The sequence below is a fragment of the Garra rufa genome, chromosome 1 (genome assembly GCF_049309525.1).
Source record: "Garra rufa chromosome 1, GarRuf1.0, whole genome shotgun sequence".
Classification (NCBI taxonomy): Eukaryota; Metazoa; Chordata; class Actinopteri; order Cypriniformes; family Cyprinidae; genus Garra; species Garra rufa.
The window spans coordinates 48,102,966-48,126,435 of NC_133361.1; the positions used below are offsets into that span (position 1 = coordinate 48,102,966).

A 23,470-nucleotide genomic window follows, 5' to 3' on the forward strand; every position below is an offset into this window, starting at 1 on the left:
ATTTTCAGTTGCTGAAATTTCAGTGCATCAACGGAATACAATTAACAATTTTATTTACAGAACTTCACCACATTTGCTACTCAAATATAAAAGATAACAGACTATTTGAAATTTGTCTTTTGCTTAAATATTCACCAGTTATGAATCCTTTAGGAAACATAACAAAAAAACACCTTTAAAAATAACTGTGATATTCACAATGTTGCTAAATTCTATATAGAAAAATTACTACGAAAGCAAAGAATATTTTATATATCGCCCAGGCCTACTACACACACCAAAATTAATGTTCAGAGACAATATTCATTACCTTGCAACTCATTATTATCACTTAAGCCAATCTCTCTTTTTTTCCCCCTCCTTCCTTTGTGCTATATGTTTCTGATGAAAAACACTTGTGGCATTTTCACTCAGTAAAACAATAAAATATTAATCATTCAAGTCGGGGAACAAGTTGGTGTCCATTTGCAATTCAAATTACCAGCGACTTCCTGGCAATTAATTTCCACGTGCGTGTCTCCCATCATGTGTCTGCAGTTCTCTGTTTTCTGAACTTCATTTCCAGTGGTCTTGGTATCCTCATCTATCGGCACTGTCAAAGCAAACTCACCTTATGGCAACATAATATCACTCACAAATCCGCTAACAACCTTTCAGCACTAAAAACACACAAACACTGTGTCAGCCAGAAGTTTAACAAGCAGGGCCTTACAGATTTAGCAAAAATCTTGTCTATTTCCAGAAAAATATAATCATTTGCAAAGTTCTACTTTGTATCTATAAAGTTTGGGTAATTTGTTTTCAGTTACCTATAAGAGTGCAGCACTTTCAGAGTATTAAAGTGCATTACACAAATTAACCCGTAAATCACCGCGGAAAATCCCGTGATTCCGCCTGGGTCTAGTAACACACGATAACCCACAGGACACGAATACGATGCACACACACCAAGCAGCACTAGTTCTCCTACTTTAATTTTTTTTAAAGTGCATTAAGAACTTGGGTACAATGAAAACTGATCAAATCAATTGTTTTTCCTTAATAAAGGGACATGAGGAACATTTAAAGGGTTAATTCACTAAAATTATTCTTTAAAATTAAAAAGTTACACTCTTAAAACTTAAGGTGCTTCACGATGCCATAGAAGAACCTTTTTTGTTGAAATGGTTCCATAAAGAACCTTTAACATCTGAAGTACCTTTCTGTTTCACAAAAGGTTCTGTGGCGAAAGAAGGTTCTTCGGATTATAAAAAGGTAAGAAAGAGGTGGTTCTTTAAAGAATCTTTGACTGAATGGTTTTTTGTGGAACCAAAAATGGTTCTTCTATAGTATCACTGTGAAGAACATTTTCAAGCACCTTTATTTTTAAAAATGATCCTGGCTCTCCCAAGCTCTATCATGGCAACAGGTGGGTGTTTCTCTTCAACAGTCTAAAACAAGTCCAATAAAGTGCATCCCTCCATAAGAAAAAGTGCCTCACATGGCTGCTGAAGGTGAAAAAAGGCCTCCGGTAGCAAATCGATGCATTTTTCATAAGAAAAGAATCCATATTTAAAACATAATAATTACTGTTATCTATCTTACACAAACTCGAGAAGTGACAAAAGTGATTGCACTGTGTAAAAACCAAAACAAAACAACGGTCACGAATAAGTACAACAAAACTTCTGCTTCTGTAAACTTTCACAAGACTTACAGGGGCATGCGCCACGCTGACGTCCTCCTTCATCCGCCCAGAGATGCTTACGACCAGTTGGTGCAAGCTAGATTGAAGTGATTCTAAAGTTTTAAATATAGTTATTTTTTTCACAAAAATGCATCGATTCGCTAAAGGAGACCTTTACTCACCCCCAGGAGTCGTGTGAGGCACTTTTTTATTATGGAGGGATGCACTTTATTGGACTTGTTTTGGTCACTACCACGTTCAAGGCCCAGAAAGGTAGTATTCTCACGAACGCTAAAATATATTCAGGGTCAATGTTAGGTTGACATCAAAAAAAAAAAAAACACACATTTAAGATCAACATGAAACGTTGATGGCAACCCACTTTACTTCCACATGACATTTCCGAACTAAATTCAACAAGGACATTCAAAACAAGTTTCATACAGAGAAAATCATTATATTTTGATGTAATTGAAAAAAATATTTTGTTTTCTCTGTATAAATGGATCTCAAATTAACAGGAGCATGTATTAGGAAAATAAATAGGTAATTTCAGATTTCATGCTGACTTAAAGGGATAGTTCACACAAAAATGAAAATTCTGTCATTATTTACTCATATCGTTCCAAATCTGTAAGATTTCGTTCATCTTCAGAACACAAATTAGGATCATTTTAAAATAATTTAACATTTAAAGGGGTAATTCACCCAAAAATTAAAATTCTGTCAATAATTACTCGCCCTCATGTCGTTCCAAACCCGTAAAACCATCGTCAAATCACAAATTAAGAGATTTTGTATTAAACCCAAGATCTTTCTGACTCAGCAGCAACACTACTACTACGTTCAAAGCCCAATAAAGGTAGTAATCTCATGAACGCATGCCGATTGACACAGAAGAGAAGAAATTGTTGAATAAAGTTATTTTTTTATTTTTTTTGTACACAAAAAGTATTCTTGTAGCTTCATAAAATTACGGTTAAACCACTGATGTCACATGGACTATTTTACCAACGTCCAACTACCTTTCTGGTTTTCGACTGTGATAGTTGCTTTGCTCTCAGGGTCAGAAAGCTCTTGGATTTCATCAAAAATATCTTAATTTGTGTTGAGAAGATGAACAAAGGTCTTGCAGGTTTGTAACGACATAAGGGTGATTAATTAATGACAATTTTCATTTTTGGGTTAACTATCCTTTTAACAAGCAAAATTAATTTATTTGAACACAAATTTCACTAGGTTTTTAAATATTTCATCAAACAGTATGCATTTAATAATCATGGATTATTTTTCTATTTAAATGCCAGATATATTTTAGTTTGTGTAACTTTCCCTTTCTCTAAAATACCAATAGCAACCAGAAAAAAAATCGTCTGCATAATTAATGACTTTTAATTGTAAACAAGCCAAATATACTTGTTTCCCTCTTTTTAAATGTCTTTACTAATTCCTATCAGATGATCAATTAAAAATTCCTACAACCATCTAAAACATACTACAATATGAAGTAAACATTGTCATTACTCATCAACAGTACATAAGCAATCCCTGACTTAAATGTGCGGTATTCATTAATTGCAAACTGCTCTAAAACCACAAGCATGTAGAATATGCAACAGTGCTCACATTTATTAAATTACAGCAATCTTAAGTTTCCATACATAAATTTACCATTTAAAATGTTTAAAACTTTATGACCTCATATTTAAAAAGCATTGAATTTAAGTCTTTAAGGACCCGCAGGGAGCTACTTTTTTATTCACACACATTCTCCTGAATACATTTTACACATTTATTTTTAGTCGCAAATGCGAGTGAAATTCTCACACTATCTAGCCCTGACTGATGTGCAGCACAATTCACAAACATAACTATGATAATCAAAATCCATTTGAAGTCAGAGTACAGTTTGTTTGGTTGGCGTCAACACATTTTTTCCAACAGAATTCACACCCAAGTCTGCATAAAAAGATCAGATCCCCTATCGACAATATATGATTTGCATCTTTGCATGCTCCCAGACCCACAAATTACAAAATAATGCATTTTTTATTGCTGCTTTCTCTGAATAAACAGCCTTCGGAGTGAAGCTCACGTTCTTTGCATCTTGCGCTACATTTATACCAGACAACAGTACATTTTGTGTTGGTGCTAAATCTAAAAAGACTAAAAGCTTAACAAAGTAAATGTGGGTTTTAATATCAGATCAAACTCAAGTCTGACCAAGCAATAGAGACAAGTGTTAGAAGAGTCTTAGATACAACTGACTTAGTTAAATCACGATTAGTTTACAGCAGTGTCAGACAGCATCTGAGATCTGATCGGCTGGCACACACGAGGCGGGTGGGACGAGACGGGTGCCAGGCAAGGAGATTCAGCCCTCGAGGAATTCATTACTGCAACCGTTACCCAGCCAAAATAATTAATGAATTAATGAGGGGAGGGGAGAGAGAGCGAGGGAGAGAAAACACACAGCGTTTCTGCGCTGAAATTCTCTTTTAGTTGCGACTTGAAAGAGAAACATGAAGTACAACCCCACCCAGCAGACTCTCCCTGCTGGATTGAACTTTCTTGTGAGGAAATAAGAACCATTACATGACCTTTCAGTTATTTAAGCTCCTTCCACAGAGAACGACACACTATCAGAAGAGGGAGGGGCTTAATAGTAAAAGGGGAGGAGTTTCACATGGGTTTGAGGAGAGAGGATATAACTTCAGGAAGATGGGTCAAGACTTTTTTCTTTCTGGCTTAATTTTATCCAGTCTCTTTTTTCTCTCTCCACAGACACAGAATGAAAGAGATATGTTGGAACAGAGTAACAGACTTCTTTTTTTTTACTTGACCTTATTCAAACCCCTATACAGTGCTAAAATACATTCAGGGTCAATGTTAGGTTGACATCTAAAAAAACGCATTTAAGATCAACATGAAATGTTGATGGCAACCCACTTTACTTCCACATGACATTTCTGAACCAAAATCCGAACCAACAAGGACATTCAAAACAAGTTTACATATAGAGAAGGTCATATTCTGATGTAATTAAAAATATATATTGTTTTCTCCTTTGAAATAAGGTGTATAAATGAATCTCAAATTAACAAGAGCATGTATCAGGAAAATAAATTAGGTCATTATAGATTTCATGCTGACTTAAAGGGATAGTTCACCCAAAAAAGAAAATTATGTCGTTCTGTTCATCTTCAGAATACAAATTAAGATATTTTTGATCAAATCTGAGAGCTTTCTGACCCTGCATAAGAAAGCAATGCAACTACCACATTCAAGGCCCAGAAAGGTAGTGAGGATATCATTAAAATAGTCCATGCAGGGCTTGAAATTGCGACCGTTTTGGTCGCATATGCTCCCAAAATTTAATCTGCGCGACCTCAAAATATATTTGGGAGCATTTGTGCGATTGCTAGAAATTGTTGTGGTGCGACTTGGTTTCATTTCTTTACAAAACTTTCGCTAGCCTAACTACTGCACAGACTGCTGTGAGCTGATACAGTGACAGGTTTGCCGTTCTCTCTTTTGATTGTGGACAATTAAAAGGTCTCCACAGTCTGCTTTTGAACAGTGTTGTTTTTGACAACCATCTTAGATTTAGTCTTAGTCTTTTGGACTAAAATGCTTCTTAGTTTTAGTCAAATTTTAGTCACTTCTATATGTGATAGTTTTAGTCCAATTTTAGTCCACGAAAAGTCAAAAAGGTTTTAGTCTAGTTTTAGTCGACGAAAAGTCAAAAAGGTTTTAGTCTAGTTTTAGTCAAAAAAGGGAAAAAAGTAGTCTTTTAACAAATTAATGTAGGTCAGTAAGTATTTTGCTGTTGGGTAGTGTCACTTATAAGTTCTGAAAATAGCAGATCTATAGTTCAACACAATGTGAGCTTCCAGATCGACTATTTTCACCAATAATTACAATAATGAAGGAATGTTTTAGAACATAAAAGACAAACAAGGATGGAATGCTAAAACGGCTTGCCATACTAGTATAGCAAAGAGTATTTAATGCTAAAACGGCTTGCCATAGCGTCAGATACTTTTTAAGTTTTAATTGGCATGCACAATAAGCGGAAATGTCATGCATTTTAAACGTCTGACGGACCACCCACTAACATTTGTCTATTCTCGTCTCGTCAACGAAAACTCACACACGTCTCGTCATGTTTTAGTCATCAACGAGCTATTTTTATCTCGTCATCGTCTCGTTATCGTCATGAAAAAAAGTGGCGTCAACGAAATGATTTCGTCATCGTCATCGTTGATGAAAACACTGCTTTTGAAGAAATCTGTATATTTTGTGCTACAGCGTACTTTGTCAGATACAATTCTGGCGCCTCCGTCTCATTATACTGTACAACGCGGCATACATTCACATGAGAACTCAGCGCAGGGGCGTAATTTCCACTGGGGACACGCTTTTCAAAATCCCGTTTGGTGACCTCCCACTTTCAAATGATTTTGTTAAAGTAATCTCTTGTATTGTAGAATGCACGCTCCGCGCCACCGAGAGTTTCGCGCGATCGTTAAAACGAAACCAAAAGTAAAACTCGCACACACATTCAAAAGCAATTTTAATAGCCCACGTTTAGAGAGCGACTTCCCAATGCGCGCAAATTAGGCTACATAAAACATCTAGGCTGTTATTAGTATGTGGGCTATAATAAGTTGTGTAGTGTCTATAGCTCTGTATCATGCTTGAAAAATTCGGTCTCTATTTGCACTTCGAATATTGAAAGAGTAGCCTACTTTGATCATGCCTGCATTTATTGTCTATACACGACGAAAGAAGTGTCGTTTATTTTTTGTTGTTTATACTGTAGATTGTTTAAAAATGCAGTGGTTGCCTCTAATTTAAATGGCTCTACCTATAGTAGAGAAAATAAACATCTTGTTCATGTACTCATATAAATAATCATATTTAGCATTCGATTCGCATTCGATATTAAGCTCGATTTGGCGTAGCTTGTCAGAGATTTACGTCTGTGTATTAATTGCCGCTCCAGCGGAAACTGAGCAGAATGCACGTGATGGAGATTTACTACTAATCAAAGTACCGGCTTCATTGACTAAACGCACCTCACAATATCGTTCGATTTATCGTCCAGCCCTAGCCACAAGAATGCGTAAAAGAAAACAAAAAGAACAGTTTTATTCAACAATTTCTTCTCATAGCTTCAAAAAATAAAGTTTGAACCACTGATGTAACAGACTATTTTAATGATGCACTTACTACCTTTCTGGGTCTTAAACATGCCAGTTGTGTTTCTGTCTAAGCAGGGTTAGAAAGCTCTCAGATTTCATCAAAAATATCTTAATTTGTGCTCCTGAAGATGAACGAAGGTCTGACGGGTTTGGAACGACATGAGGGTGAGTAATTAACGACAGAAGTTTCATTTCCTGGTAAATTGTCCCTTTAAAATTCATCAATTTCATTTTTTCATAGAATAAAAAAAAAACTACTTTGGAAAATGAATACTAGACATGACCTTAAACCACTCTGGGTGGCAAAGTACCAACAATATAGTAATACAGAAATATAGAGCACTGGACAAAAGAAATTTCAAAGGTGAAGTAAATGAAAGAATTTTCATTTTTGAGTGGACTATCCCTTTAAAGACAGAACAACATATTGAACAACCTGTACTTCAGCCTTGATGGTGAAAAATATGCATCTGAGCATTGTAGATCACAAAGATGGCTCTATATAACTTTACAGCATTAACCTGAGGAGGCACAGTGAAAATTTATCAGCATGACACACCATCATTTCATGCATCCAAACATTCATTTCCTCCTATCTTCTGAGGATAAATGAAGTTGGTTAATTATCAGCTTGATTAAAATGGATGAGTCGATGCCAGAAAAGAGAGATGCTGAAGCAGAAAACTTTCAGGGGGAGATTGTAAACCTTTCTCGCTCACATACACACAAGCAAACCCTAATAAACAGCTAGACCTTGGAGGTCTTCACATTAGCACGAGTGGAACTAGAAATGTACAAATTTGATGTGCATCTAATCATTACCAAGTTCATCTAAAAATAGTGCATATAATTGCAGCTTAATTTTTCAGATATCTTAAAGTCTAGAAAAATGGATGCAGTGGAAGAAAACCCCTTGAACTTCTCTACTCTTTTTTTCCCCATACTGAAAGAGAGAGAGAGTTGCAGTGTCTCTCTCGTTAGGACACAGTTAGGGAGTCGTGGTGTGTGTGCTAACAGTTTGCCATTGCACACTGCTGCAGTGTGATCAATTAGACAGTTTACTCTCTCAAGTTTACATCACAGTAAAAACAAAAAACATCTAGGTTGTAAACAAACACATGCATACATATATGTACAGCCTTGTCGCCCTCAACGTGGTTGCCTAATTATACAAAATAGAAAACAATATAAGGGAATCTGTATCTGCCCGTCTAGATCTCGATTCATGACACATGCTTAATTGAATGATGCATGTTTGCAGGAAAAATATGCTAGTTCAATAACTAAAACTGGCCAGACCAGGATACTGGTAGTTCACAGCATTCTTTGCATGGAACTAATCAAATGTTACAAAGCATATAAAAGCTTGGGGTCGATAATATTTTTTTTCAATGTAAAAAAAAAAAAATAAAAATAAAAATAAAAAATCTAATTACAAGGAAATGTGACTTTTCTATTAAAAATATATTAAAATAGAAAAGAGCTTGTTTGATCATTTAACTTTTTTTTTTTTTAAATGAAAGGAGACCTATTATGCCTCTTTTTGCAAAATGTAATATGTCTCAGGTGTCTCCAAAATGTGTGTGAAGTTTCAGCTCAAAATACCCCACAGATAATTTATTATATTATTTTGAAAATGCCTACTTTGAGTGGAAGCAGAAACACAATATTTTCGTCTCTTTGAATGCAAATGAGCTGCTGCTCCCCACTCCCTTGTCCAGAATAGAGCTGTGCCTTTACAGCTCATACCTCAGATACTCTGCTAAAACACATCTGTTTGGTTTTGATCATCACATCTATCGTACTGAAATCATGCTTTAATCCATATTAGATTAAACTTCTGATATAGGGTTTTCTGAGCGCACACACACAGCACACACAAACAAAGTGGCTGTCACATGGCATGTAAGTACTAAACTTCTCTTTCATGTCTTATTGCACTTAAACTGTCAAATACACACACGTTTGTCAAAAACACACAGGGGTTACTAATTGTAATCAGCATAATAAACTAGTGCTGTTTGACTAAATTGGCCCCTAACAGAAAGGCTTGTAATAGAAGACAAATGGTGTAACTGGTTACACCACTTGACATTTCAATTTAAAATAAAATTTGACAGGCATTATCTTGAACACCTATGCAAGTACATGGCCTTGGTGGGAATATTTCAAATGAAATTTTTAAAGTTAATACATTTTTATAATATTAATGAATTATCAATGTATTCCTGAGGTCATACCATTTAACATGTATACTTAAGAATACCTGACCATACCCTAAAAATGTCAAATTATCTCACATTTTAAAAACAGTTACTAACTTTTGCATGCAGCAGTTAGTATCACCAGAGGTCCTTCTCTGTGATATAATTTCCTGTCACATGATATTTTTGCAAAATATTAACAAAATGGCTCCTTGAATGGTTGGTACACCACACTGGCACTTCAGGAATTTGACTTTCCCCAAATTAATTATAACATTCAAAACAATTTTTTTTGAGAATTTCACCTTTGTTAAACAAGATCAATTATTGAGTACTACGTTTTTACGGTTACAACACATTGACATTTTTGCGATCATCCCCCAAATATTGTCTAAAAATAAATTAAAACCAGAAAATTTTGACTTGGTCCACAAAAAAAAAAAAAAAGAGAATGTATGCAATTATTTTGCACATTTATTTTAAAAACATGCAGATTAAGAGGTGGTAATATTATTATAAGATCCCCTTTATATGTCATGAAAGGAGCAGAATCTAAATGTCTTGTTTTTTCACAAGTTTTGGTCATTTTTTTTTACGTTTTCTGGGTTGGAAGATGCACCAGGGACCCGATTATAGCACTCAAACATGGAAAAAGTCAGATTTTCTTGATACGTCACCTATAAAATCCAACCCTAAAATGTTAAAAACTTGTACTATAATAATAATGCATTACAAATCAGTGTAAGGCACATTATCACACATAAAATATATATATATATATATATATATATATATATATATATATATATATATATAGTGTATAGCATTAAAACAGTATAGCAGTATAGTCCTATTTTCCTCCACTGCAGCAGTATGCATGAATGTGTGTGTGCCACTCTTGAAAGGGCACCGGCCCCACAGGGGGGCCCCCTGCCTGGGACCCGCTGCCTGCCATCCATCAGAACAACACAGTTAGCAAAAACACTCGGCCGCAACCTGCCAAAACCCACAGCCGTAATCAGTACATCTCCAACCTCTATAGCTAGAGAGGTGGGGAGCTGTGTGGGTAAGAACCGTTAGCTCACTGCGTGTTAATAAGGTTTATTTAAAAAGCACAAAGATCTGCTCTTGGTCTAATACCGCCCTCTTCAGTGTCTCTCACTGTCCTAATGTTTCATTCTGCAGGGTTTTTAAGGCTCAATAAAACAACTTAAGAGTGTCGATAATATAATCTTTCATATGGCCCAAATCCAATTCTACCCATGATTGAAAACGATGGCAGAACAGAGGTGCCTTTTATTCTTCTGCACTGTATATCATCCAAAACGAGTCTACAAAATATTCTCACTTGGAATAAAATATTGAAGACTACTACCTGAAAGCACAAGAAAGAAAAAACATCATCAAGAAACATCAAGGCAGGTGCAATAGATGAGTCTTAAATGCAATTTAGAAAGGGTAAAAAAAAATGGATTTTCCAATCAGCTTTGTGGTAGCAGTACCCACAAAAACCCCTTCAAATTGTCAGAAGTTCCCCAAGGCTCACCCTCAGGTCCTTTTCTAATTTGTTGTTCATGCTGAATTTGGTGTTTGAAGCACATCCGCAGAGTTAAAACAACATCTTTACATTAGGAACAAAGGATTTGCTCTCAAATGGATCATCAGGTCCTTTTATATTTTCAGTAATGACCTTCAACTTGACTTTGCCAGGTAACACATTTCCAGGCTCAATTATCCCCCTTCAATAGATTTTAAAGGTGTTCTTTAGAAGCATAAAAGCATTATAATTAGCGTGAGCCCTTGCTCACGTAATGTGCCAAACACAAAGCAGCTCAGTAGCTGCTAATTTCTTTGGCTGTCCTTACAGTTGTGTCTCATCTCTGTTGATCCTTCCTCCCTTTCACACACATACAGAAAAAAAGAGACAAGCTCACACATCCCAACACTCCTCACCAGCCGAGCTTGAGCCATGTGTGAAAGCCCTTTGTGTCTCTGTCTTACTCTTCTTCTGGTGAGACTCGAGAGTCGAAAGAAAAACACAACTTTTTTCCCCTCATAAGCGCACTCTGAAACATAACTAGTAGTTGGCAAAAAAACTTCAAGTGAGAAGGGAACACATTTCCATGCATGATGAAAAGCCAAGTGAACCTGGAAAGGAGCCCTGGATATCCTTGAACCTGTGCAAACCTGCAAATTTAAATGGATTTCAGTAGCACCAAGACCAAAGTTTCACATCAAGATTAAATTGGTAAATTTAATTGGATATTTACACAAGCCAGCTGCTTCATTATGAACTGGATAACATCAACAAGATGTAAAAACAAAAAGACATGCATGTGCATTTGCATGTGAGATAACATTTTCTCTAACATTTCATATTTTGAATATTATTCATGTCATTCAGCCCTGTGTAATTTAATTACAAAACCATAAAAGAAATTACACATTTTATTTATAAGCTGTTTCCAAGTTATGAATTGTTAATAAATGAGACATGAACAATTAAGTCATTAATTTCTATTGTTTGTAAGACAATTAATTGCCAGCAATGACTAGAGTCGTATTTCAGTCGGGGGGCATTTAAACTAAGCTGCAACTGTCCAGACAACTAATCATGAAGACGGCTAAAGAAGAGAGAGCTATGCCAAAGAGATGTTTGATTATTATAGACACAGACAAAGACTAAGTTTAAGACCTGCTGTGTTGAATCTCCCAGCATCCCTCTCCTCTGTGACCTCATCACAAAGTTAACACGAAATAGACTGGGCGACAGTGTCCTTCCTGTAGTCCAGCAGAGTTCAAAGTCACAGAAATAAACTAATCCCTAAAAAAGACTAGCATCTATCATAACTAAGCCAATAAAAACCCCCAGTCACACACAACACCCACCCTTTAAAAGTTAACATCAATGAACTGGCCCCTAAACGGGTATGTGCATGCTCGCACACACACAAACACACAAAAGTGCCTTCAGCAGAGCCAATTAAGACCAAGTCTTCTGTTAACTTGTCATGCTGTCTAAGCAACAGCAGAAATGCAGCTGTTAAGGCCGATGAGCTGCCATGGTGATATGAGAGGGTTAACTGCCCTCTTCCTCCTCAGTTTCCCTCTCTCTGTCTACAAGATATATGTCAGTGCTAATACGGAAGGATTTAGCCAATGGCCCTGTGAACAGTGACCAGGATCCAAAATAGATTGTGTAACGGCAAACTGGGAAGAATTTAAGCACAAGAAGGGTGTAAATAAAAGTTAAGGAGAGATAGAGAGATGTAGAGAGAGAGAGATAGATGTAGAGAGATGTAGAGAGAGAGATAGATAGGCAGGTAGGTGGGTAGATGGGTAGATGGACAGAGAGGACAAAGTAGAAGATGACGAGAAAGAAGAGAATGAAGACGACAAAGAAGACGACGACAAAGTAGAAGATGATGATGACAACGAAGATGAAGACAGAAGAAGAAGCCCTCAAAGATGCTGACGACGAAGAAGACGATGAAGAGGACGAGAACAACAAAGTAGAAGAGGACGACAAAGTAGAAGATGATGAGAAAGAAGACAGAAGAAAGAGGACAAAGGAGAGGGCGAGAAAGAAGACAATGAAGACGACAAAGTAGAAGATGACGATGACAACGAAGATGAAGACAGAAGAAGAAGCCCTCAAAGATGCTGACGACGAAGAAGACGATGAAGATGACGAGAACAACAAAGTAGAAGAGGACGACAAAGTAGAAGATGATGAGAAAGAAGACAGAAGAAAGAGGACAAAGGAGAGGGCGAGAAAGAAGACAATGAAGACGACAAAGTAGAAGATGACGATGACAACGAAGATGAAGACAGAAGAAGAAGCCCTCAAAGATGCTGACGACGAAGAAGACGATGAAGACGACGAGAACAACAAAGTAGAAGAGGACGACAAAGTAGAAGATGATGAGAAAGAAGACAGAAGAAAGAGGACAAAGGAGAGGGCGAGAAAGAAGACAATGAAGACGACAAAGTAGAAGATGACGATGACAACGAAGATGAAGACAGAAGAAGCCCTCAAAGATGAAGATGAAGACGAAGACGACGATGAAGATGACGAGAACAACAAAGTAGAAGAAGAGGACGACAAAGTAGAAGATGATGAGAAAGAAGACAGAAGAAAAAGAGGACAAAGGAGAGGGTGAGAAAGAAGAGAATGAAGACAACAAAGTAGAAGATGACGATGACAACGAAGATGAAGACAGAAGAAGAGAACAAAGATGAAGAAGACGACGAAGACAACGAGAACAACAAAGTAGAAGAAGAGGACGATGAAGTAGAAGACGACGAAGAAGCGGACAAAGAAAAAGACGAGAATGAAGAAGAAAGCGAAGACGACAACGAGGAAGACAAGGAAGAATAAGAAGACAAGGACAAAGACGACGAGTACGAAGAAGACAAGGACAACAAAGTAGAAAAAGATGACAAAGACAGAAGAAGAGGACAAAGCAGAAGAAGAGGAAGAAGAGGATGAAGACGACAACGACAAAGCAGCAGACGAAGAAGAGGACAAAGGTGATGACAATAGACGAAGACGACAAATGAGAAGACAAAGAAGAGGATGAAGATGAAGAACACAACGAAGAAGAGGACAAAGAAAAAGACCAAAGAAGACAAAGAAGATGATGGCGAAGATGAAGATGACGACGACAACAAAGGGGTCATCGGATGCCCATTTTCCACAAGTTCATATGATTCTTTCGGGTCTTAATGAAAAGTCTCTAATATACTTTGGTTAAAAATTCCCAATAGCAGTGTAAAAAGACTCCCTTTTACCTTGTCAAAATTAGGGCTGAAAAATACCAGCTCATTTTATCTCATCGGCCCTTTAAATGCAAATGAGCTCTGCTTGCCAAAAAATACAAATAAATCACAAGGTCAAATGCAGTTCATAAGATGCCTTCAATAAGATGCCTTTTTATAAATTACCATAGACTTCACAGAAATATTTTCATAGAATTTTAATTTTGAACTACACTCTTAAAAATAAAGCTGCTTCACGATGCCATAGAAGAACCTTTTTTGTTTAAATGGTTCCATAAAGAACCTTTAACGTCTGAAGAACCTTTCTGTTTCTCAAAATGTTCTTTGTGGCAAAATAAGGTTCTTCAGATTATAAAAAGGTAAGAAAGAGATGGTTCTTTAAAGAACCTTCGACTGGTTCGTTGCGGAACCAAAAATGGTTTATTTATGGCATCGCCGTGAAAAACCTTTTAAAGCACCTTCATTTTTAGGAGTGTAGCTTGAGCATCACACACCAGAGAGATATATCCAATACAAGCCTTAAAATAATTCTGATGGAAAATCGTTAGCATCTAATTTGTTTACTATCTTAAAGGTTTTGTTCAGGTTAAGTAATGCAAATCAATAATAATCTAGCCAAAATAAATTAAATGCTGAAGCATTTGTTATTGCTGAAGCGGACACATATTTGGTGAGCTCTTCAAACAGGTTTGTCACATACTAGTGCTGTTGTGCGGCTCTGACTAATGTATGCACAGACATGTTACAAAGTATACTCATTTGTATTCACATCTTTGTGTCAAGTTCATTTTACATGGGCTTGCAGTTTCCCTCAGTAAGTGCATGGTGATTACCGTAATTGCTTTAAAAATTTACAAACAGCTCATACAAATGTATTTATATTTTCAGAAGCGTCATTAAACACGGAACGAAGCACAGTTCAAACATGCGTGCAGAACTGTGGGTGGCTAACCATATGCTTCTTATTTTTTTGTATGGGAATGGTTTCACCCCTACTGAGTAAATGTATGAGTTTGCGTGACAGCGTGTGTAGGACTGTAGCATTGTGGAATCTGCATGCGGCTTTAAACTGAGCCCCAGTGGCACTCCACCACCCAATTACCTGATGCAGACACACACGCCACTGAATATTCTACATCTCGTGTCCATGTACTCACACCAGAACGTGAAAGAGAATAAAATTCAAAGAATTAAATAAGCTGCAAATGGTAATTTATTTGTAAAAAAGCAGGATGTGAGGCGGTGTAAGAGACGAAGCGTGAGACTTTCTCCTCTCAACGCAGCCTTTGTTTCAGGCAACATCTGAAACAGGAAGGATTTTACACTGCATGTGTTTACACCTCTTGAATAATAGGGAGGAAGTCACTGTTTAAATTCGGCTGGGTGCTGTAACGTGCAAACGGATTCTCAACAGAGGCTTTCTGTCACTGCAAACAAACCGACTCCTCACACTACGGGATTCCACTGCACGTCTGGGATGATGTCTGTAAAGCACTGTCACACTGCATGAAAGCATTTTGTGACGTAATCACTGTAACATGAATTCCCAAAAAAAAAAAAAAATTTTTGATCAAACAAATGCAGCCTCGGTGATCACAAGACACATTTTTTTTCAGTTTCAGCAAAATTTTGAAATATTTTTACTATTTAAAATAACTATTTTCTATTTAACATATTTTTTAATGTAATTTATTCCTGTGATTTCAATTCACAGGAATCATTCTAATATTTTGATTTGCTGCTGAAAAAAATTATTATTATTGTTAAAAACAGCAGTCTCAAATTTTTTTTCAGGTTTCTTTGATGAATAGAAAGTTCAGAATAACAGCATCTATCTGAAATAGAAATCGTTTGTAACATTATAAATGTCTTTATCATCACTTTTGATCAATTCAAAGCATCTTTGCTAAATAAAAATATTAATTTCTTTCCAGACTCTAAGCTTTTGAATGGTATATAGTGTATAATGTTACAAAAGCTATTTATTTCAGATAAATGCTGATCTTTGGATATTTCTATTCAAGCAATCCTAAAAAAAAAAAAATGTTTCTTGAACAGCAAATCAGCAAATTAGAATGATTTCTGAAGGATCATGTGACACTGAAGACTGGAATAATGATGCTGAAAAATGTAGCTTTGATCGTGGGAATAAATTACATATTAAAATGTATTCAAATAGAAAGCAGTTATTTGAATCACAATATTACTGCAATATTTACTGCATTTTTCACCAAATAAATGCAGGCTTGGTGAGCAAAAGAAACTACTTTTATAAAAAAAAAAAAAAAAAAACATTAAAAATCTTACTGTTCAAAAACTTTTGACTGGTAATACAGGTCGCATTTTTATTTGTGTACTTGTAGTTTTTTGCCCTATTGCTTGAAATTACTTTTTTATTCTAATTTAATCACTGACTGTTTACTTGAGTTTGCTTTGCTTGAGTTTTGTTTTTTTGTTATTTATTTTTTAAATTAAAACTAGCATTAGCTCACCAGACACTGGTGAAAATAAAACAAAAATTTTGATTTTTATAAAACTACAGTAGTCAACATTCCAAGTGGATCAAAACCTTTCATCAAATTTGTCCTAAAACCAAAAAGAATACCCGTTCTTATCTTAGGACAACTTTTGATTAACTTTTTTGATCCACTTCGAATGTTGACTACTGTATATTGTGATATATATTGTTACCGTTAAATAAAGTTATTCATATCATGATAGAATATTTTGGTTATATATAACAGACAAATGATAGAAAATAATAATGTAAAACTAAATTACTAAATTAAACCGCTCTACTTTCTTTATCTACATGGGCTCAATGCCAGTAATCAACTTGCTCTCACTACCTCACTACAGTTTCATTACACCACAGATTCAAAGAAGTATTGCTCAATGAGTCTGAGGAAGTTTACACAAATGATAAATCACAGTATAAAAGCATATCATCTAAACAAACTTTTGCTTGCTCAGTTTGTTCTAAAACCCTATAGTAGTGCAAAACTCTTTGAAATCTTTGATTTGAATCATTCATGACCTGTCACTTACATCACTGTGGATCCGACTAACATTCCTACATGTATGAGAGTTTGCTGAACCAGTTTATCAAAAAAGGCTCTTATAATCTGAATTTTCTTGATACGACCAATTCACGGTCATCAAATACAGAGAGGGAGACAAAGACAGAGACACTGTGCCGCTCTTAAGAGACAAAAGAGCCATAGGCTAATGCTGAAAAAGATGTAGAGAACAGAGACGGGGATAAAAACAGACACGAGGTCATGAGCGGCTAATTATCCTGTCAGTAGTAATGCACTCAAGCCTGTGATCACCACAGGGTCATCCGTACTACACGCACCTGAGAGAGAGGTGTGCGGCGGTGTGTTTTAACTTAGCAGGCGAGTCTGTTTGTGCGCTCGGTGTGAGTCCTTCACCCCTCGGATGCGGCTACGTGGTCGGACACAGAAAACAGATTTAAAATGCATTATTTGCCGAAAAGAAGTTTTCACATGTTATTCCTTTCATTCAGTTCAGTCTTAACATTTAAGATTTTTCCCTCCTCTACTTCGACGCAGCGGCCTTTCAGCACCCGGCGCTCCATTATTAGCTGTAAAAATGCCACTTTCATTACCCCATTGTCATCGAGATGCTCAAATCTGCATCCTTCAGCACCAAACCTTCACCTTTTCATTTCTGCTCATCTCCTTTTCTTTTCGCCTCCACTTCACATCTCTGCAAAATCTCCCAGTGTCCTTCTCTTTCCATTAAAGCCAGTTTTATTTTTCTCTTCTTGTTCTTCCCTAAACCACTCCATTTCCCCATTTGAATCACTCCACTCATGCGCCATATAGCTTGTAGTCTAAGTGTCCCTGAGACTAATTTAAGCTTCAGAATAAAACACATGCATTACACCAAAAATACAAAAGTTGTTCCTCTTGTTTTTTGAGTTCATTAAGGTCTAACATGCCTTTTTTGCACTACCAGGATGTTTCTTACCTATTGGTGATGAGGCAGTGATGTGGCATCACGTGGCAGCCGTTTTTCTCCCTCCGACAGAAGTTCTGAGCTTCACAGATTCTGTGGAGAGCGTCTATAAGTTTGATTTTCAATCATCCAGAAGGAGATCTGAGAAAAGAAGCAGAAGAAAAGACAATTATGAAAATGCTGTGAGGTCATCAAGACCTCAAAATGAGAGTACAGCGAAAGGAAAGTAAAAACTGAAACCACCTGATTTTAATATATCTTAAAAGTAAACATAATAAACTATGCTATTAAATAATTTTAGAATAACACATTTCAAACACTGCACAATTTTTATTTTACTTTCTATTTGAAGCTTGGCTACAAACCAAGACAGTTATTTAGGGCACTATAAAAAGTTTAATAATTTCCCAAATTCATTTTTTTCCCCCAAATTCTGTTTTCCATTTTCATTTTTCTGGATTTTTTTTTTTTTTTTGTTCTTTTTTTTTTTTAATACTCTGTTTTAGTGGTTAAACTAATGCTTTTACATTACAATACAAAAATTAAATTTTTAAAGCCCTATGAAATGGTTTTATTTATTTATTTTACCAAATTTAATACCAATCATTTTCTGGATTCCATTTTAAAGGTTTCATTAAATTCTAATAATCAAAAGCATTTTTAATTAATTGATTTAAAAAATAATTATAATAATAATAAAAAAATAAATAAATAAATAAAATATACACATTTATTTACAGAAAAACTGTGTTGTGTATTTAGATTTTTCTGGTCAATATTCTTTAAAAAAATGTTTTAATAATTTTATTAGTAGTGATAGTACCATCATTACATTCAGTAATATATTTCCGTCGTGGTTTCTTCATTGAGGTTTGCTGTGAAGACTTTTATGACAATATTTTTTCTCAAAAAAAAAATTTTAAATGGTCACAAAGTGACTCTCAGAGCAGATTATAGAGCATAGAGATTATGTTTATGTTCATGTACTCATATATTGAGGCAGCAGAGGCTGAAAACACAGCGAATGTCACGCGTGCTTCAGTATGTGTGTAGTAAACAAAACCGTGCGTCTGTACCATTCATTCACAGACACTGGACCATATCACATTTTTATTTAAGATATATATAAGATATATATATTTAATATAGGCCTACATTTGATCTATTCACCGAAAATTTGGCAAATTCTGAATTTTTATGACCGGATCCGCAATTCTGTTTGTCTGTTCATCTGGTCTGTAAAAAAAGCTGCATTATGCAACACTTGAGTTTAAAAAAAAAAACAACACTGTCAATGTATTATTATTAGGGCTGGTCCGAATACCATTTTTTGAGCTTCGAAGCTTCGGTAGTAATCAACATCGAATATTCGAAGCTTCGGTGGGAGGGGCTGAACACATTCTTCTCTTTAATAAAGGCAGGAATCTCTGTATGCCTTTCTGTTTGCATTTTTATTATGTCGAGAACAGTACATCCAAGCGATTTTTGCTGTGGACCCAAGGGAGTGCAGTGTTGCATGTTGGTGTAATATGGACACACCACACGTTCAGAATTAATAAATTGTAATAGAACATTGCTAGTTGGATGCGGCGCGCCTCACGCAGGCAGAGCTTATATGCTTCATGAACGGACACCGCGCTAGTGATACAAAACACACAGGTCTGTTAAGTGCAATACTTTTAATAAGGTAGCCTAACATTTAACAACAAACAAATCACTCCCAAATCAGAAATAAGCACAGTAATTATGGCACCGTAAAGGGTAGGCTGTTTAAAAAAGAAGAACGAAAAAAATGGCGCGGTGTTTATATATAAATAAATTATTCATATCTAAATGATTTATTAATAAATATATATACATTATATATAACGTTTGTGTATATAAGCCTATATAAAATACATAGCCTAAGTATATTATTTTGAAACCCAAAATAAATGAGGCCCAAACATTTTTAACAAACGTGCGTGTTTATTTGAGCACTTCAGTCAGTGAACAATCAGCCTACAAAACGCTAAAATAAACGCTTAAATTTAAGTTTTTGTTTTTTAAAGTAACGACCAAGTCATCACGATTTCAATTAAAACCCATAGATATAAGCACGCTTTGCAGAACATGAAGCGCCAGCCAGCGCTATGTGAAACTTCATTTTTGCTCATAAAGGTAAGACTAATATATCATCCGAAACTATAAAAAAATCATTTAAATAATTTAAATCGAAAACAAAACTCTTCCTTTAGCTATAGGCCTAATGCATATGCATTTAGGTATTCAAGGCGAGTCCAATGAGCAAATGGCATCAGGGTCGTCCACTTCATCTTTTTGTCAAATACTAGTTTATTAATAAATAATTCAAATATCTCCTTACTTTTTCCCGACACATTCATGGTAATTATTTTTGCTGGAGCTTTGCGGCCAGCTTACTGCGTGCATTTAAATGCAGAGGCGCGGTTGTCATTACGACAGTCACAGCCCTAGTTTTGCTTCAACCATTCAAGTGAGTCCGACTGTACTTTATGGTGTCTCTTAAATATTACTCAATTTCTCTCTCTCTCTCTTTTTTTTTGCTGTTTCTGTGTTAGTGGCGCAGCAGTCTGATCTTCTTCATTCATTTAAGTGTAAATGAGAACCGTTTCCCGGGGGATGCAAGGTGTATGAAAAAAAAAAAAAATGAATATTCGAATCTCAAAATTTAAAATCGAATGCCAACCCACCGAACGAATATTCGAATTTTCGAATATTCTGGTCCAGCCCTAATTATTATCAACCTTTTTCCTTAAACACGTAAGTAAGCTTTGGGTGAGACTTCCAGTTTATTAGCTGCTAAAGGGAAATAATGTTCTTGTTTCTTTATGAGAAGTGGTTTAATTTCATCTTGATATAAAAGCATGTTGCATATCACAGCAGTTAAATGTGTCTATCATAATAAAACCTTAATATGAAACCTACATAACGAGTTTGGTCATTTTAGAAAAAATATTTAATAAATGCATTACACTGTAACTAAACCCATTAGAATTTAGCAGAATAAATCTACTGTAAATTTAGTCGACTACTACTATACTAAAACTAAAAATATTCAGATGACTAAAATATGACTAAAACTAAATGGCATTTTAGTCAAAAGACTATGACCAAAACTAAATCAAAATTTGCTGTCAAAATTAACACTGGCACCCACTCTTACATGAAGAAAAATGTGGATAAAACTGAATTTATTATAATGACATTCTTGACTTTGAGTATAAACATGTTTTTCTCCATCATGAAATCAGCCCACAGCAATGCTAAAAAATGTATTGCCAAAGCACTGGGCGATCAGGTATTTAAGGCAGAGGTACAGCTCAAGGAGAGTTGATCGGTCTGAAGCCCTGAAGGACTCGGACCAGTACAGAAATCAATCCCATCATCCCCTAGACATGACATCAAACACAAGCTGGGCTATAACTGCTCCACACTCACAGGGAAGCCCAAATCTCCACAGCTTAACTCCATTACCATCCAAAAACCTGCTCACGGCAATACTGAGGGCTGGATTCTCCATTCCTTCAGCTAGTATGTGTGCATTTCAAGTCTAGTACAGCAGGTGTAGGTGTAAATTGAGAGATTTCTGGGTCACATGACGCACTCACTGATGACTAAATTAAGCCCCTTTTAGATGACTCATGTCATTGAACTCCAACACTTTGGAGCAGAGCTACAGCAACAGCACTTCCGGTCAAGCGTTTTAGTGAGCCACTCAAAGTTCATTGACATTTCAAAGTGCAACCAATGATTACCAGGTAATTCCCAAGACATATGCAGTCCCTATATATATATATATATTCCTACATATTTTTTTCTACAATTTATCAGAGCAATCAAATCACTCATTTTTTTCTAGCTCAAACAGTTTTCACCTTTTACTGCATACAATTCCCCTTTTTGCTACATAGCAACCTTATAAAATCAGTCTTCCATGACACTGTCTGCAACGCTTCACATGTGGAGGCCATGCTGCCTGTGTTGACACCCTGATGTGAGTCATGTGAAATGGACTTTATACAGAAAACCCACAAAAGTGTGGAACTCAAGAGGTTATTACTCAATCACAATATTTGGAATATTAAACAAAGTACACATTACAGACTAGTGTTGTGACGATATCAAAATACGATACGATGATACGATACTTAACTACAATATCTCGATACTAATACTGAACTGATACTACGACAAAAACATAGAACAGGAAAAATTTATTGAATAATAGCTGATCCAGATGGAGGTTATATTTATTTTATCTATTAAAAATCACATGCCAATGCCACTACACAGGACTAGGGTGAGCTACTACCGATACAGGTATGTAGAGAAGCAAACAGATGCAAGTAACAAATTAAAGGACAAATACAATAAAACAAAGAAGTAAATAAATCTGTTTTATTTCTTGCCAAATTCTGTTTGAATTTTTCTAGACTTTATTTTAATGGTTACATTTTTTTTTAAAAAAGCAAAAAGCATGTCTACTTAATTGAAATCATGAAACTTACACAATTTTAAAGCACTTTATTTAATGTTTAACAAAAGTTACATTTTTCAGACCCTATGAAATATGTTAAAATAATAAATATATTATTTTTCTCAAAATCAGTTTAATTATCATCAAATTCTTTGAATATGTTTACAATTAATTTTCTGTATTCCATTTTAACAGTTTTATTAAATTTTAATAATCAAAAGCATGTTTTATTCACTCAAAGATTCGATTTTTATAAAGAATTTATTATATTAATCATTTCTTTTTTTCAGAAATAGTGTTGCTTATTTTCAATTTTCTGATATACAAATTCTGGTAGATAATTTTTCTGGTAAATATTGTGAAGACCTTCCGTTTCTGTTTGTACATGATGTGATGATGGTTTTTGTCAAAAGTAATGGTAAAATGCTCATGAAGTGACTCTCAGAGCAGTTCTAGAGATTTCTTTGTGTTGATGTATTCATATAATGAGGTGGCAAATATTTAAATAGGCAAATTCCAAGATATTCCGCGTTATACAGACTGGATCCCACAAATCGGTCCACGTTTTCCGCTTTGCGGTAATCATAGATCGCTCAGAAAAAAAAAAAAAAAAAGGCTTTTATCAAAATGCATTCTTAAAACACTAGAAAAATGCGGAATCATACCATTAAAAGCAGGGTATCGTGCAACACTACTGCAGACTAAGCTATTTTGGTATTTCTGCTGCATTTATAAAAATTAATTTAAATAAACCAGGAGTACTGATATAATAAATTAGTTAACCACTATTCATATTGTAATTCCTGAAGTTTCAGAAACTGTAAAACAGTAGTTATTGACGTCAGTGGTACAACCATAATGATTGAATGAATAAAGTTTGTTTTCTTTGCACACAAAAAGTAAAGTATTCTCGTAGCTTCAAAAATTATGGTTGAACCACTGATGTCACATGGACTACTTCAACTTTAAGTCCTTACTACCTTTGTGGTTTTTGAACCAGTTGCATTGCTGTCTTTGCAGGGTCAGAAAGCTTTCGAATTTCAACAAAAATATCTTAATTTGTGTTCTGAAAATGAACAGAGGTCTTACAAGTTTGGAACGACATGAGGGTAAGTAAATAATGACAACA

At 35.4% G+C, this 23,470-nt stretch overlaps 1 protein-coding gene across 1 annotated transcript in view; it reads right to left on the reverse strand.

The window, feature by feature from the left end:
* spop (speckle type BTB/POZ protein) overlaps nt 1–23,470 on the reverse strand; it is a 108,123-nt gene that overhangs the window by 56,335 nt on the left and 28,318 nt on the right. Inside the window, exon 2 of the mRNA XM_073833418.1 lies at nt 17,856–17,984. The gene's annotated coding sequence lies outside the window, so the exon portion shown is untranslated. The remainder of the gene's footprint in view (nt 1–17,855; nt 17,985–23,470) is intronic.